We start from the raw sequence: 17,223 nt of genomic DNA on the forward strand, positions 1-17,223 counted from the left end.
GGGTGGTGTGCTGACCACATGCTCCTCTGCATCTACATCTGGTGACGCCTGTGGGCTGAGGATGTCACAGTGGCCAGTTGGTACCATTCGGCCTTCAAGGCCTGTTTGGACACTGTTTGCTTCTGTTTTTTCTTTAATGTACTACAATAGTGTCAACAGTGTACTTAAGGGGAATGACACTTGCACTTGATAACAGCAAGAGGTTTTATGTGTAAAAGAAATCTTAAGTATCACAATATTAAATAATAAAAATAATGACAATGATCTGTGAGATGATACATAGCACTATATTGTCTATGATGAGGAGTAATGCCTGAAATTTGGTATTCACTCTCTTGACTCTTTTTATCTTGGAATATTGAATTCGCTGATGATTTCTGAAATTGAATGTCTCCACACTTCTAGCTCCAACTACCATTCCATGTTAAAAGTCTGTTAAATCTCATCATGTGGCCAGAATCATGTCAGAAACAGTTTCACATGACTCACCTTAGTGCAAATGGCATCGTCTGTGCATGTACATCTTGCTATCCAATGACTTGTCACCTCAGTGTATTTCATGTTAAAAAAATGGAATGCTACAGCAAACTTTTCCTTATTTATTTATTTTAGGTCACTACTTTCTGACTGTCCTTTATAGTTTACATACTTTTTAAGTTATTCACTACAAAATCTGAAGAAGAACTATTCTGCAGTGTATTTTCAAGACTGATTTTGAAACTTCCTGGCAGATTAAAACTGTGTGCCCGACCGAGACTCGAACTCGGGACCTTTGCCTTTCACGGGCAAGTGCTCTACCAACTGAGCTACCGAAGCATGACTCACACCCGGTACTCACAGCCTTACTTCTGCCAGTACCTCGTCTCCTACCTTCCAAACTTTACAGAAGCTCTCCTGCGAACCTTGCAGAACTAGCACTCCTGAAAGCAAGGATATTGCGGAGACATGGCTTAGCCACAGCCTGGGGGATGTTTCCAGAATGAGATTTTCACTCTGCAGCGGAGTGTGCGCTGATATGAAACTTCCTGGCAGATTAAAACTGTGTGCCCGACCGAGACTCGAACTCGGGACCTTTGCTTTTCGCGGGCAAGTGCTCTACCAACTGAGCTACCGAAGCATGACTCACGCCCGGTACTCACAGCCTTACTTCTGCCAGTACCTCGCCTCCTACCTTCCAAACTTTACAGAAGCTCTCCTGCGAACCTTGCAGAACTAGCACTCCTGAAAGAAAGGATATTGCGGAGACATGGCTTAGCCACAGCCTGGGGGATGTTTCCAGAATGAGATTTTCGCTCTGCAGTGGAGTGTGCGCTGATATGAAACTTCCTGGCAGATTAAAACTGTGTGCCCGACCGAGACTCGGACTCGGGATCTTTGCCTTTCGCAGGCAGGTGCTCTACCAACTGAGCTACCGAAGCATGACTCACGCCCGGTACTCACAGCCTTACTTCTGCAGGAGAGCTTCTGTAAAGTCTGGAAGGTAGGAGACGAGGTACTGGCAGAAGTAAGGCTGTGAGTACCGGGCGTGAGTCGTGCTTCGGTAGCTCAGTTGGTAGAGCACTTGCCCGCGAAAAACAAAGGTCCCGAGTTCGAGTCTCGGTCGGGCACACAGTTTTAATCTGCCAGGAAGTTTCATATCAGCGCACACTCCGCTGCAGAGTGAAAATCTCATTCTGGAAACATCCCCCAGGCTGTGGCTAAGCCATGTCTCCGCAATATCCTTTCTTTCAGGAGTGCTAGTTCTGCAAGGTTCGCAGGAGAGCTTCTGTAAAGTTTGGAAGGTAGGAGACAAGGTACTGGCAGAAGTAAGGCTGTGAGTACCAGGCGTGAGCCGTGCTTCGGTAGCTCAGTTGGTAGAGCACTTGCCTGCGAAAGGCAAAGGTCCCGAGTTCGAGTCACGGTCGGGCACACAGTTTTAATCTGCCAGGAAGTTTCATATCAGCGCACACTCCGCTGCAGAGTGAAAATCTCATTCTGGAAGACTGATTTTGTCTACATCTCTGTTACTTTTTAGTTCTACTATTGTTTCCATTTCAAACCCGTGAAACAATTTTTTCTGAAAATGAACATTACAAGTGACAGTACTGGCACAGATTCACTTGAAATACTTATGAAGTGAGGCTTATTAGTCACTTTGTGGAATGAAATTAAGCCTAAAGGTCTTGAAAATAATAGTATGTAAATAAAGAATACTTCATTCACACAGCATGTGGAAATTTTCTACACCTATCACTATATTCGGTTGTGCAATATTTATTGTGGGCACTGTGTATACTTACTTCTTCATGTGGAAGTGTGACTGAGTAGCCCTGAAAGCTTTTTTACATGTCCATGTTTTCCTAAATATTTTTCTGGTCATGTAGCATACATGAGGTGCCATGTTCTGAAACTCTGACATGGAGAGGAATATGTGATTGGATGAAAAGTGTGACATCATAACTCCACAGACTCTTGCAGCTGTAACTGATAATCTCATGTCTTTCAACCAATCAGCTCCATAGGATGTTATTGCGCCTAGAATTACCTCTATGGTTCAAACACAGCTGGATGACATCTTCGACAACAGCCAATATTTTTGTCATTTTCAAGGCACAAATGCAAACACCAAACTGAAGCAGTGGGGAGTGACTAGGCCAAGGAGTATCCTATGAGCTGATTGGGTGAAGAACGAGACTTCATATGTTAGAACTACTACAGCCGTGGGGCTTTGATGTTACTACTTTCACCCAGCCACTGAATAAGATGCAGATCTTTTGTCCTTTAAAGTGGCCTCAATTAAGGAGCTGTTTCTCATTCTTCTCCAGCACCAATCAACTATATGACAAGGGTACTCCCAATTACAAGTTCGTTTGTCACTACTCTTGTTGCATAGACTGGTAGGGATACTCCCCTACGCTCTGCATCAATACTTGTTTGCATGTGTAATTTACTTGTGTTGTCATGGCTTTCCGCAGTGTGTGTGAATTTGTGTTCATCATCATCATCATCACCTTTGTGTATTACCATTATTGTTGGCATCTCTGTCTTGCTACACAGCTACAGTTTCATTGCCATTGCTGCTACAATCACTTCACCTCTGTCACAGCTGCTGCCACTACAGTTGTCTCCCGAGCATCACAGACACTGCCACTACAGTTGTCTCCCTGCCTCCATCTTCACTGCTGTCACTATCACTGTCACTGCTGCAGTCTTCTTGCCCCTTTGTCTTCATCACCACCACTGCCATCCTCATCTGCTGTCATCACATCATCCCAGATGTCACTGCTGTCATCGCCCACAGTCTCAGTAAATCTCTATCCCTAGTAATGATTGTTGATTTCTGTTTCCTTCCTCCTAGACCCACAATGGACATACCAGCCACCTTCATCATTTACATCACCCCTTCCTCTGCTCCCAGTATCACTACGTGCAGCACTTCCTCTGGTTTACCTCCCTATGTCCACCCTCCCATTGCCACAGTCTCATCCCTGTTTGCAGTCACTTCCTTCACCTATCCTACCTACTCTTTCCATGACCCCTTCCCCATCACCTACCTTTCCCTTTGCCTGTCTCCCACTTCCTATTTAGCTCACGGCAACCACTTACCCTGCAATGTCTGCAAAAATAACATCTTGTCCTTTACCATTTTAATGTCAGAAACCACAACACAGTCCACAAGCAGTTGTTCCTATTCAAGCCAAATGGAAGGACCTGCACAGTGACATGTCTCACCTTCTTCATTTCCCTTACCCTCACCACGCCCCATAATCGCTGTAAAGCTATCGAAGTGCCCTAATACAGACCCCACTACAAGCACTGTAACCAAAAAACTACAAACAACTCCCAATCCTACCCAGCTCCCTCCCCTGCACCTTCTCTCCCAGCTATACATACCTTCATCCTCTCCCATCCTGACCCCAGATTCCTAAATGCTAAATCCCTATCTCCTAAAGTCAGGAAATATGTCCCTCACAACCTCATCACCCAAATCAACCCCACAAAGATTCCATCCTTATCAAATTCATGAATCCCAACTTCCACTCTGACCTCTTCCTCAAAATTATTATTATGTTTAGCCCTCATACCTCCTCATTCCTTTTAACATCACCTCCACATCCAAACAAACCCAGCCTCCTCACTGTTCCCTCACCTTAACTACCTTGATAGAAAATGTTTGTCTCGAGATCACAGTAGAGGTTGTGATTTCTGAACTGAATTGCAGTCCTTCCTTGTAAATGTGCACAGCCCTCTGTATTTATGACTTGCATCCCAACTTCCTTATGTGAGTCTTCACAGAATCTGCCACACCGTTGCTCACCTTTGAGGGAGGGAGCCCCCATATACAACTGCTGACATCAATTTGAACCTTCTAAATTCTCCCCCCCCCCCGCCCCCCTTGCTGCAGTCCTACAATTGTCAAAAATGCCTCCTTTACAATGACCACCTCCTCAACCAGTGTGTGAATCTTGCTTTGCCTTCACCCAACTTGACACTTTTGTTTAAATCTCTCCATCCCCTCACCCATACAACCCACAGCCTAGGCTCTCATCACAGTGCGAGAACAATTCAGAATCTTGTATCACAACATCCTCTCCCTACCCTCCAACAAGTCCCTTTTAATGCATACCCTATCTCAACACAACACTGTTACCTTCATCCTTAGTTAAACATTCCTCCAACCCATTTACACCATCCAAACCTCTCCCCATATCCTCCACTGCACAGATAATCCCCTCACCTTGGCCAGGAGTGGAGTTGCAATTAGCTACCACAAAAACATCCCCATTTGGCCATAACCCTGACTCAGTAATCCCACCAAATGCCTCATCCATAGCTCACTTCTTCAAAACCCTGTCACCTGTGCTATTATCTACATTTGACCTTATCATCTCATATTTCCTCACTTAATAGACTATACCTTTTCTACCTACACTGACGAGTGAAAACATTATGACCACCTTTTTAATAACGTGTTGGTTGACCATGCAAACACAGTATAACAGAGATTATGCCTGGCATTGATTCTACAGTCTTGACAGGATTCCAGAAGTATGTGGCACCAGATGTCTACAAACAGATCAAGCAATTACCCCAAATTACAGGATGGTGGTTTACAGGCACACAATTGGCACCTGATGTGTGTTCCGATGGGTACAGATCAGGCACATTTACTGGCCAAGAAATCAATGTGAGTTCACTACCATGCTCTTCAAACCAGTGTAGCAGGATTCTGTCTGTGCAACATGGACAGTTATCCTGCTGGAAGATGTCACCTCAACAGTGGGGACTTCAAGCATGAAGCAATGCAGATTGTCTGCAGTAATGTCCCCGTAGTTCACTGCCATCATGATGCCTTCGATAACCACCACAGATCCCATGGAAGCCCAACTCAGTGTACCCTGTAGCATAACTCTGACCTCACTGGCCTGCATCCATGGTGCGGTGAATGTTTCGTGCAGCATGACCCAACCATTGACCTGGTATAACAAGAAATGTGTTTCATTCAACAGGCAACATGTTTCTGTTTATCCACAGGAAAAACTCAGTGATGCTGTCCCTACTGCAATCGTAACTGATGATGATGGTGGGTCAACACAGTGTAACGGTTGCACCTGCTTTTACTTCTTCATTTGTTTGTCCTCGGTGTCAATGTACTGCCTCGCTACACTGGCTGAAACATGAGGTTTTTAATTTGGACAGTGACTACTGTAAATAACGTAGCAGACATACGCACAGCTGTGTTTCACAGTACTTTAATTTCACTTTTCATAACCCACTTATAATACACAGTTATACGGCCAGTGTGCAATTGTTTAAACTTTCCATAAGCCTCATTAATAGTTAGCAGGCAAATCTCCACATACTGCTACAATATTTTACTGTTGAACCTCTATGAGCAGTAAAAGACTAGCCACAAAGTTCACAATTCTTGAAGAATAATCAGGTATGTATGGAGCAGACATTGTCACTGTTCTAACACACAGCCTAATTGCTTAACACTTATTACACTGTTAAGTTGAAGCATTGCTGTTAACTAGCACAGGTGACTTGTCTGAAACTCGGCCGTGGACTGACTGTCTCATGACCAAAAATCGGGCCCTTATATATCATCACAATAACAGGTACTGAAACTACACATTGTTTAAAGTTAAATTTACAGAAATTACAATTAAAACTTGACTCATTCGATTAACTGAATACATCAAAAAATTGGTCCTTTTTAACGGTTTTTCTACTACTAGAGTTAGGCCAAATTATTTGTTTAAATCATGAAATTAACAAACATAAGTATACAAACAATACTTTTGACAAAACTGTTAGTTGATTTGGAATTAATTAAGGGTTGGCTTTGCTAACATGTTTTCCAATAGAGCCAAATAGATACTTTAAGATTACTAGTATTTCGTCTTCCAAATGCTTATAATTAATACAGACTTTATATTTGTTTACATGTCAACAATAGAATTTAAGTTACGAAACAATTACTGACTTCACCCTATAACAAAAGATACTAACTAGGAATAGTCAAAATAAATTAGAAAATCAATTACATACATAAAACTAAGCACAAAATTAGATCTCGTGTCACATTTTTCAAAACTGAGGGCCAATCTTTCTCTTTTATGAAAATGCAGATTATATTCATGTATGCTAATGGTACATAGTTAAACATAAAAAAATGATTTTAAGGAAGCAGATGGCAAAACAAGAGGGGAATTACAACTACCCCAGCTTGCTTATTCACAACAGGAAGAGGTAGGGGTTATGTGATGTGGAGCTCCATATTCAACTACGGCCTCTGAATGGCATACTCTGAAACATTTGTGTCTGCACCAACATTGCACTCTGTCATTGGATCTGCCACAGATCACTGCCTGTCCTGGACTACACAACGGGGGATTCTCTGACCTCTATGTTTTGTGATGAGATGTGATCATCCAATACCATATGGCCTACTTGTTACTTCACCATCCTTCAGCCACTTTCCATAAGTGTTCAAAACAGTAGTATGCTGACAGGTGACCAGCTTCATTATTTCAGAGATTCTCATTTCCAGCCCCAGCGCCACAGCTATGTGCTCTTTGTCAAAACCACTGATATCAATCAATTTCCCCATTTGCTGCCCATATCTTCACTATAACCACTGCCCATTTGTCTATCTTCCACTAACATTCTTTCCTCACTGTGTCATGTGCTTGCAACTTCACCAGGAGGCATTCAACCTCACAGTGGGCAGTATTTTGGCTCATAAGGGTATATCATTGCCATTGATCTCAACACCCATAGTAGATCCTTGGAAAAAGTCCAGTGCTGGAATCATTTTTCAGATTCCCTCCAAGGTGTCATTGCTCCCATCCCCAGCACACCCACCCTGACTGCAACATCACCTCAGATGTTGTCCTATCATCTCCCATCCTCCTTACCCCATGGAGAAATCCTCAATCCAATTAGAAGTGACCATTTACATGTTTTCCTCACTATCTCCTACCCATTACCTCATCCTCATATAAACTAACCACAGTATCCATCCAAAAGTTACCCACAACTACTCCCACACCAACTGAAATGCCTACTGGGAATCCACAGATACCCAGATTGTAAGCCACCCCATAACTTAGCACCAATGTGATGACATACCCCATGCCACAGCCCTTCTGCATCAGACCTTGTCAGATGCTATATCTGCTCACATCCCTACTAAGGCCATATATCCTCGTCATACTGCTCCTCCTAGAAGCCCTTCTCCTCTGAGAATCTCATAACTTATATTGCACCTTTCTAAGGATTTGTGATCATGATAGGCTCACATGCCTCCAGCAAATACAGAGATACAGGTGGAATTTGCTCAATGCAAAAAACACTGGGACTGGCACCAAACTCAGTGCTACTCTCCCCATTAATTCTTCCAGGTACTGGAAAGCATTCCACTGACTTACTGAGAATAACCCAATCCCTTGCTACCCACTCCTCCACTCACTACCATTCCTTACTTGACAACCAGAGCAATTCTGACCACTTTGCATCATATCTCTCCAACATTTTCCCCATCCTTGATGACACTCATTTTGATTACTTCTTGTTCCCTACCATACATGAACACACAAACACTGCTATTTCACCCATAGCTCCCACTTTCCAGTACTTTGACAATATACCAGAAACAGAATTAAACACCCCAGTCACACCATATGAAACAAAACAAGTACTTCACAGAAAGCACAACACATCCACTGCTCATACCTGAATTACCTATTGACACCATAAAAAATGCTCTGCCTCCTTTCTAGTCATCATTGCAAACCTTTATACCACTATTCTCTCCACAAGTGACTATCCTGAGCTGTGCAAAACCTTAAAAATTCTACTTTTTCTCCAACTCCACAAACCTACAACTGATACTTCCTGCTGCTGGCCCTGTCTGCCTCACCTAAGTCTTCAGCAAGGTTTTCAAATCCATCCTCTTCTGGCACATCTGTCAACAACTGAAACAACACCACATCCTTTCTGTTACACAATGTGGTTTCCATCCCACCTTCTCCTCTGATCACTAGCTCCCGGACCTCACCCATCTCCTATCCCAGTAGCTCAACACCTGTAAATCTGCTGTTTATTTCTGCCTTGATCTAGAGGAAGCTTATGACCATGTATGGCAATTTGGTTTCTTCTTCAGATTCCAGACTTGCACACTTCCAAGTAATTATGTTTGCCTTACTGTATCCTTCCTCTCTTAATCTCCCAACCTTTGTCACCATTAATAACACTAATTCCCGTACCTTCCATCCCACTGCAAGCATTCCCCAAGGTTCCATCCTCGCTCCCCTCCTTTATCTCCCCTACACTGCTGATACCCCCAAACAATCTCCATCAGTCCACCTTCTTCAGTAGGCTAATGACATCGCTTTTTTCACCCGCTACCCTCACTCCAGAAATCCCAACAATCCCTCGAAATCCACCTGAATCAGTTTATCTTATGATGTAACCAGTGGCTCTTCAAGATCATCCCTTCGAAAACTCAGGCAATAATGATAGAATGCATCACCCACACCTTGGACTATCCATCTACTGGCAACTCACATGGAAATCTCATGTACTAACCACCGAACAGGAAGGCCACACAATTGACTACAACTACTATATAGCCTGTGATGAAGCAAGCTGGAATAGTTTTAATTCCCCTCTTGTTTTGCCATCTGCCTCCTTAAATTCTTTTTTTTTTGTTGAACTATGTACCATTAGCAAACATGAATATAATATGAATTTTCATAAAAGAGAAAGATTGGCCCTCAGTTTAAAGGAATATAACACCAGATCTAATTTTGAGCTTAGGTTTAGGTATGTAATTGATTCTCTAATTTATTTTGACTATTCCTAGTTAGTACCTCTCATTATAGGGTGAAATCAGTAATTGTTTCATAACTAAAATCCTATTGTTGACATATAAACAAATATTAATTCTGTAATAATTGTGAACATTTGGAAGACAAAATGCAAGTAATCTTAAAGTATGTATTTGGATCTATTCCAAAGTAATCAACAGTTTTATCCAAAGGTTTGTTTGTGTACTTATATTTGTTAATTTCATGATTTAAACAAATAATTCGGCCTAACTCTTGTAGTAGAAAAACTGTTAAAATGATCCATTTTTGATGTATTCAGTTAATTGAATGAGTCAAGTTTTAATTGTAATTTCTATAAAATTAACTTTAATCAATGTGTAGTTTCAGTAGCTACTATTGTGATTATATTTAAGGGCCTGATTTTTGGTCAAGAAACAGTTAGTCCACAGCCCAGTTTCTGACGAGTTACCTGTGCTAGTTAGAACAACAACAATGCTTCAACTTAACAGTGTAATAAGTGTTAAACATTTAGGCTGTTTGTTAAAATAATGACAGTGTCTGCTCCATACATACCTGATTATTCTTCAAGAACTGTGAACTTTGTGGTTAGGTTTTACTGCTCATAGAGGTTCGACAGTAAACTATTGTAGCAGTATGTGGAGGTTTGCCTGCTAACTATTAATGAGGCTTATGGAAAGTTTAAACAATAGCGAACTGGCCATATAACTGTGTATTATAAGGGGGTTGTGAAAAGTGAAATTAAAGTACTGTGAAACACAACTGTGCATATGTCTGCTACATTATTTACAGTAGTCACTGTCCAAATTACAAACACCATTTTTCAGCCAGTGTAGCAACACAGTACGTTGAAACCGAGGACAACAACCAAAGAAGAAAAAAAAGCTAGTGGAACTGCCACAGACCGAGCTTTGGGATTGCACCCCTCCACTACCCTCCACACCTAAAACCTTGATCCAACTCATCCTTTGTGTGCAAATGCTACATGGATATCTTCCCCTACCCCCCTCACCCCCAAGTTCTAAAAGTCCCAACCAGAACCTTGAATGACGTACACTCTGCCTCGCCTTCCACATCTGCTTACCTTCCCCCACAAGGATCCTTTACCAACTCATCAAGTTCCCACCTCTCCTCACTCACACTGAACACCTCCAGACAATCTACGCTATCTGAAAACTTGACTCCAATAGTCCTATAGTTCCCACTCTACTTTCCAACCCTAGTACACTACTGCACCTCTGCTGACATATCCGTCCAACCTTACACCTGCACATCCTCCACATATTCTCCCTAAGAAATTTCAACCATCTCCCCCTCCAAGACCAAGAACTCCATCCTGACATTTACCCATCCTGCCAGCTCTAAATTCATCCCATCCTTTTCACCTCCTCAGGGCTCCCTCTGTTTCCTCTCCCCACATTATTCCTACCTCTCTCTCCCTTTCCCCCTTCTTTCCCTACCCCCTTTTCCTCTTCAAATTTTTTTCACCTCGTTGATACCAGCTACTCCTCCTCTCTTGTCTCCTGAACAGTTGCTCCTATTCCAATGATACCATGTACCAGTCGTCCTTCCTTATTCCACCACCCTCCTGCCCTCTCCTGTAACCAAATTTTCCCACTTCATCAATGCATTACCCACCCTAGGGCAGGTCTTCCCAGTTTTAGTAAACTGAAGTGCCCTTTTTTGACAAGTGCTTTTTACATCGTATTTCAAATTTTTAAACGTGCTGTTCTTTTTTTTATTATTTATTTATTTTTTTTTTTTTTTAGTATGCAAGTGTGCAGTTTTTGACCCAGATGTTTTTGTTTTGTTTGTAAGGTATAACTGACAGTAACATTCTTGGCCAACAGTTTTAAATGTTTATTTGCAAATTTTTGCTTATATTTTTATTACATATTCCAGTTACAGTTAACTGGATGCTGGGCTAAACTTTGCTATGGACTGTCCACACACTGCTCTTGTTCTTGGTGTAGGGCAAATTTTGGCAGGGCCTGAGCTTGTATGATTGGTGGCACCAATACAAGACAGGTGCTTGTAGAGCAAATGAGAAACTGTTAGTTGGGAAATACAAATCCCTTGAATTATTTCTACACTTGCTGTTTTGGTCAGATACTGACCTTTATGACACAAATAAAATCAGAACATGTTATTTGTTTCTAGTGGTGATGGGTGCTCATAAATTACTCACATTGTGTAGAGAGCCCTTTCTTCAGTTTTTGCTATTGCAGTGTATTGACATTTCTATCACTGATATATCAGCAATTTGTATGGTCAAATATTATTAATAATTTATTCTGAAATGTAGAATGTTGTGTTTGTGAAGGACTGCTGTGAATTATTCACATTTTATGGATGATCCATTAAATATTTCCTTTTTCTGCATCTTAGTGATTCTATTTTTGATGTCTATGGCACTTTGATGTTTTTTATATTGAAGCAGTTAGTACAGGATGTGCCTAATTACAGAAAGTCTGATCAGAAGTAATTTGTATACAATACATAGTGAATTTTTGTTCTGCTGAGAAACTAATTAGGCATTTTTATTATGACTTGTATCCTAGCAATGTCTAGATTAGCTGGGAAGGCAACAGTTTGCTTGTGAGTTGGTGAAGCTAGCAAATGTGAGACCTGAGTGTAGTGGCAGGCTGACCTGTAGCATAGCCCAAGTACTATGAACGTATGATGTCTCTGAACCTGTAACACTGCTGGCAGTGATAACAATTAGTACTGTAAGTTCCATTAATAACTTTCTTATGTTCTGCAAACATTCCACTGACTGGACAATATCAAAATGGGGTGGAGCTATGTACTGGGGGTTATCTCCTGCTAACCCAAAGAAAAAGTTTGCTAACGGCATATATATTTTCACAGATACTACTTTTTAATTTTCTGACCTGAGTTTGTCAGTCTCTAACCATTGTAGAAGGCAACCATAGGTATTAATGCTGCATTTGGCATTCTTGTAAGTAAACAATGAGAAATGTGAAAACAAATGACTTCAGCCCTAGAAAGTACTCTCTTTTGAGCTCACAGTTATCTCTCACTCCATTGTGTTTTCAGCCACAGCCTCCAAACAGATTCACTAAAGGGACCTTGTCTTTATTGAACTTCAAGGTAATGTAGTTAACTGCTGTATGTCTCATGGTTTTATAGCCAATCAGAGTAAAGTCTGAAGTCTGGTGGGGATAGGAGCCTTATTTCTTGTATGAAAGGAGGGTGATGCATCTCTGGCCGGGCGATAGGGATCAGTGCCCCCAGTGGGAAGGGAACCGTAGCTCCCAAAGTGGGTGTGGGGAAAGCAGAAGGAAGAGATCCCATAACAATCAGGGAGGGGCAGGCATGGTCAGGTGGCCCTGAGGGCTTGCTGCTGTTGGATGCATAATAGAGGCAAGCACCATCAGCAGAGAGGGCTACTTCATCAGCTGTAGCATATGACATTGTCACGTGTGCAGGATGTAGATGTTCATACTTTTTCTTGGCCTCTTGGCAAGTCAGTCTGTCCAGAGTCTCTCCACAGTTGACACAGATGGGTGAAGGAGTACAAGTAACATTCTCAATCAACAATCATCCGCAATCCCTACAGATGGGGCTAGCATTGTAACACAAAGACATGTGCCTGAATTTCAAACATTTGAAGCATCTCCCGGTGGGGGTGGGGACATCATATGATTTCATATTACAGTGATGTACCATCATATTCACCTTTTCAGGCAACGAATCACCCTGAAAGGTCGAGATGAAGGCCCCAGTAGCAACCCTTGTGTCCTTTGGCCTCCAATGGACATGACAGACAATGTGTACATCCCATCGCTCCAAGTTGGCATTTAGCTCATCATCAGACTGCAAGAGGTGGTTGCAATGGAAAATGATGCCTTGAAATACACTCCTGGAAATTGAAATAAGAACACCGTGAATTCATTGTCCCAGGAAGGGGAAACTTTATTGACACATTCCTGGGGTCAGATACATCACATGATCACACTGACAGAACCACAGGCACATAGACACAGGCAACAGAGCATGCACAATGTGGGCACTAGTACAGTGTATATCCACCTTTCGCAGCAATGCAGGCTGCTATTCTCCCATGGAGACGATCATAGAGATGCTGGATGTAGTCCTGTGGAACGGCTTGCCATGCCATTTCCACCTGGCGCCTCAGTTGGACCAGCGTTCGTGCTGGACGTGCAGACCGCGTGAGATGACGCTTCATCCAGTCCCAAACATGCTCAATGGGGGACAGATCCGGAGATCTTGCTGGCCAGGGTAGTTGACTTACACCTTCTAGAGCACGTTGGGTGGCACGGGATACATGCGGACGTGCATTGTCCTGTTGGAACAGCACGTTCCCTTGCCGGTCTAGGAATGGTAGAACGATGGGTTCGATGACGGTTTGGATGTACCGTGCACTATTCAGTATCCCCTCGACGATCACCAGTGGTGTACGGCCAGTGTAGGAGATCGCTCCCCACACCATGATGCCGGGTGTTGGCCCTGTGTGCCTCGGTCGTATGCAGTCCTGATTGTGGCACTCACCTGCATGGCACCAAACACTCATACGACCATCATTGGCACCAAGGCACAAGCGACTCTCATCGCTGAAGACGACACGTCTCCATCCGTCCCTCCATTCACGCCTGTCGCGACACCACTGGAGGCGGGCTGCACGATGTTGGGGCGTGAGCGGAAGACGGCCTAACGGTGTGCGGGACCGTAGCCCAGCTTCATGGAGACGGTTGCGAATGGTCCTCGCCGATACCCCAGGAGCAACAGTGTCCCTAATTTGCTGGGAAGTGGCGGTGCGGTCCCCTACGGCACTGCGTAGGATCCTACGGTCTTGGCGTGCATCCGTGCGTCGCTGCGGTCCGGTCCCAGGTCGACGGGCCGTGCACCTTCGGCCGACCACTGGCAACAACATCGATGTACTGTGAAGACCTCACGCCCCACGTGTTGAGCAATTCGGCGGTACGTCCACCCGGCCTCCCGCATGCCCACTATACGCCCTCGCTCAAAGTCCGTCAACTGCACATACGGTTCACGTCCACGCTGTCGCGGCATGCTACCAGTGTTAAAGACTGCGATGGAGCTCCGTATGCCATGGCAAACTGGCTGACACTGACGGCGGCAGTGCACAAATGCTGAGCAGCTAGCGCCATTCGACGGCCAACACTGCGGTTCCTGGTGTGTCCGCTGTGCCGTGCGTGTGATCATTGCTTGTACAGCCCTCTCGCAGTGTCCGGAGCAAGTATGGTGGGTCTGACACACCGGTGTCAATGTGTTCTTTTTTCCATTTCCAGGAGTGTATGTTTAGACTATTATGGAGAGTGGTGGTCACCGCAATGTTACCCAGATTGTCACAAGCAAGGAATGCCAGGGATTTGCAGAGGATGCTGTTTTAATCAGAACTGACCCATTCTTCATTTTGGAGATGGCTGAAACTTCCAAAAACTTGTCCTCTGTAGTCTCTACAAGGAATAAAGGCTTTGTGGCCAAAAAGGAATCCCCATATGTTCTTGTCCAAACCAGGTATCGGGGGGAGTATTTCTCCACTTGTTGCTTCGTCTCCCACCATATAGTCAGGGAAGGGATCATTTTGGGATCATATTTCTCTGCATTGAACAAGTTCTTTCCTTCCGAAGAGACTGACGGGAGCCATGTACCACCAGTAGGAGAAAGCTTCATCTGCTTCATACGACATGGTGCCACCACCATGGTGCCAGCCACTCGGAATGGGGGCTCTTGAATGGGGGCTCTCCCCATGGGCACTACCTAGCCTCAGCAATGGCTGCCTGACCAGTCATGATGGGCACATACTCCTTGGTATACATGGGGAGGGATCAGCTCAAGCACCAGCAGTGCAATGCCTGCATGATCAGGGGGCTACTACCATGCAGTTACTTTGACAACCCTAACCCTCCTCCTGCCCCCCCACAGTGGAATGGCTACTGTGCTGGGTTTTGGATGTACTGCCTTACTGGAAAGAAACGGTGGTAAGTAAAACATGTACCACACTGAGTGACCTTCCCTGCACGATCCGCACTTGTGAAAATTTTGGAAAAGTGGTACAATGGGTACCATGTGTATTTATTAATAAAAAGATGTAGAGTGCACCAGAAATGAAATGGAAAACCAGGGTCCTAAATAATGCACCAGGGCCAAGCAGGGTCGACACCAGAAAGACCATCCGATGGAAAGGCAGAGGGAGGAAATAGATAGTAGAAGTATAGGCTTGCAGCACTGAAAAGGAAGTAGTGCTGCAATGGCTGGGGGCCTCTGGTAGCCAAGCATATACTTGCAAAGAATTGTGAGAACCCTGGGGAGGGGGGGATCCCAACTTGATCCACCACCACTACCTCACAAACCTCCCTCACAACACTTCCAAGAATTCCTAACATCCAGCATTGCTTCACAACCCTTTCTCAGGTGTTTAAAATATGATCTTAACCTGTTCTCTGCAGAACTCCAGGCTTCTTGTTCCCCAAAAATGCAGGACTCCATCATCATCCTCCAAACAACTGAGAGACCTACCACTGTGGTGTGTAAACCAGGCCCTACCCCACTGTTTGACACCTCTATGTACAGCACCTGCTATCAAGCTCCCATCCCTATGACACAAGCTGGTCTACAATCTCTCCTTAAAACCTCAGTCTCCTCACAAGGACCAACATCTCAATCCATAGAACTTCTTACCCCACCCAAGCCATGTACCCTCACCTCTTTTAGCTTCTTCCTAAAATCCACAAACCTAATCACCCTGGTTGTCCCATTGTTGCCAGCTCAAAACACCCACCAAATATATATCTGCCTTAGTTGATCAGCATCTGCAACCTGTACTTCAAAGACCATCCTCCTTTACTAAAGAGGACAGCCATTTCCTAGAATGTCTGAAATCTGTGCCTATCCCACTCCCACGACACACCTTGGTTGTCTCCATTGACACCATCTCCCTCTATACCAACATCCCCCACGTACACACTCAGTTTGCTGCCGAACATTTTCTCCATCAGAGCCCACCTGATTCCAAACATCTGATGTCCTTCCTTCTCACCTTAATCAGCTTTATACTTAGCAACAACTACTTTACCTTCGAGGGGCAGACAGAAAAAAAAGATCAGGGGCACGGCTATGGGAACCTGGATAGCTCCTTCCTATGCCAACCCTTACATGAGTTCCCCGGAGGAGGCTTTCCTGGGATCCGTAAGCCATCAGTCACTGGTCTGGATATGATACATTGATGGCATCTTTACCATATTATGGACTTGTGGTGAAGTTCACTTATTAAAATTCTTGGAATCTCTAAATACATTCTCCCAATTAAATTTCACATGGTCCTACTCTGAATCCCACGCCACTACCCTTGAAGTTGTCCTCCTCCTCATTGAGGGTGAGCTACATCCTTTGGTTCACATTAAACATACTAACAAGCTACAGACTTACATTCTTATAGTTGCCATTTTTTCAGTGTCAAACACTGTCTCCCATACAGCCTTGGCATTTGAGGCAAACATATTTGTTTATGTGCAGACTGTTTACAGCAAAACACCACTATTCTCAAATCAGCCATCATTGGACATAATTACCCCACCAGCCTAGTTCAAAAACACATTTCCCAGGCCATCACATCCATTCCTGGTACTGCTGATCCCTCCAAACAAACATCTTAGGAGTACACACCTTGCAACTTAGTGTTATATAAATCTTGACAAGGCTATGACTTCCTTAAATCGTGCCCCAAAATGAGTTCTGGTCTGTTCTGTATTTTGCCAATAACACCTAGAATAGCCTTTCATGCCCCTCCTTATCTCTGCAATATCCTTGTCAGAACCTATGCTCCCTCTACACACATTGCCCTATGCTATGGCTCCTATTCCTGTGATTATCCCTGCTG

General features: G+C 43.8%; 1 non-coding gene across 1 annotated transcript; it reads right to left on the minus strand.

The window, feature by feature from the left end:
- Nucleotides 1-742: 742 nt before the first annotated feature.
- On the minus strand, nucleotides 743-817 carry Trnas-uga. Its single transcript has one exon. It is a non-coding gene; the product is annotated as a tRNA-Ser (tRNA).
- Between the last annotated feature and the right edge of the window lie 16,406 nt (nucleotides 818-17,223).

Source organism: Schistocerca americana, chromosome X (assembly GCF_021461395.2).
Source record: "Schistocerca americana isolate TAMUIC-IGC-003095 chromosome X, iqSchAmer2.1, whole genome shotgun sequence".
NCBI classification, from domain to species: domain Eukaryota; kingdom Metazoa; phylum Arthropoda; class Insecta; order Orthoptera; family Acrididae; genus Schistocerca; species Schistocerca americana.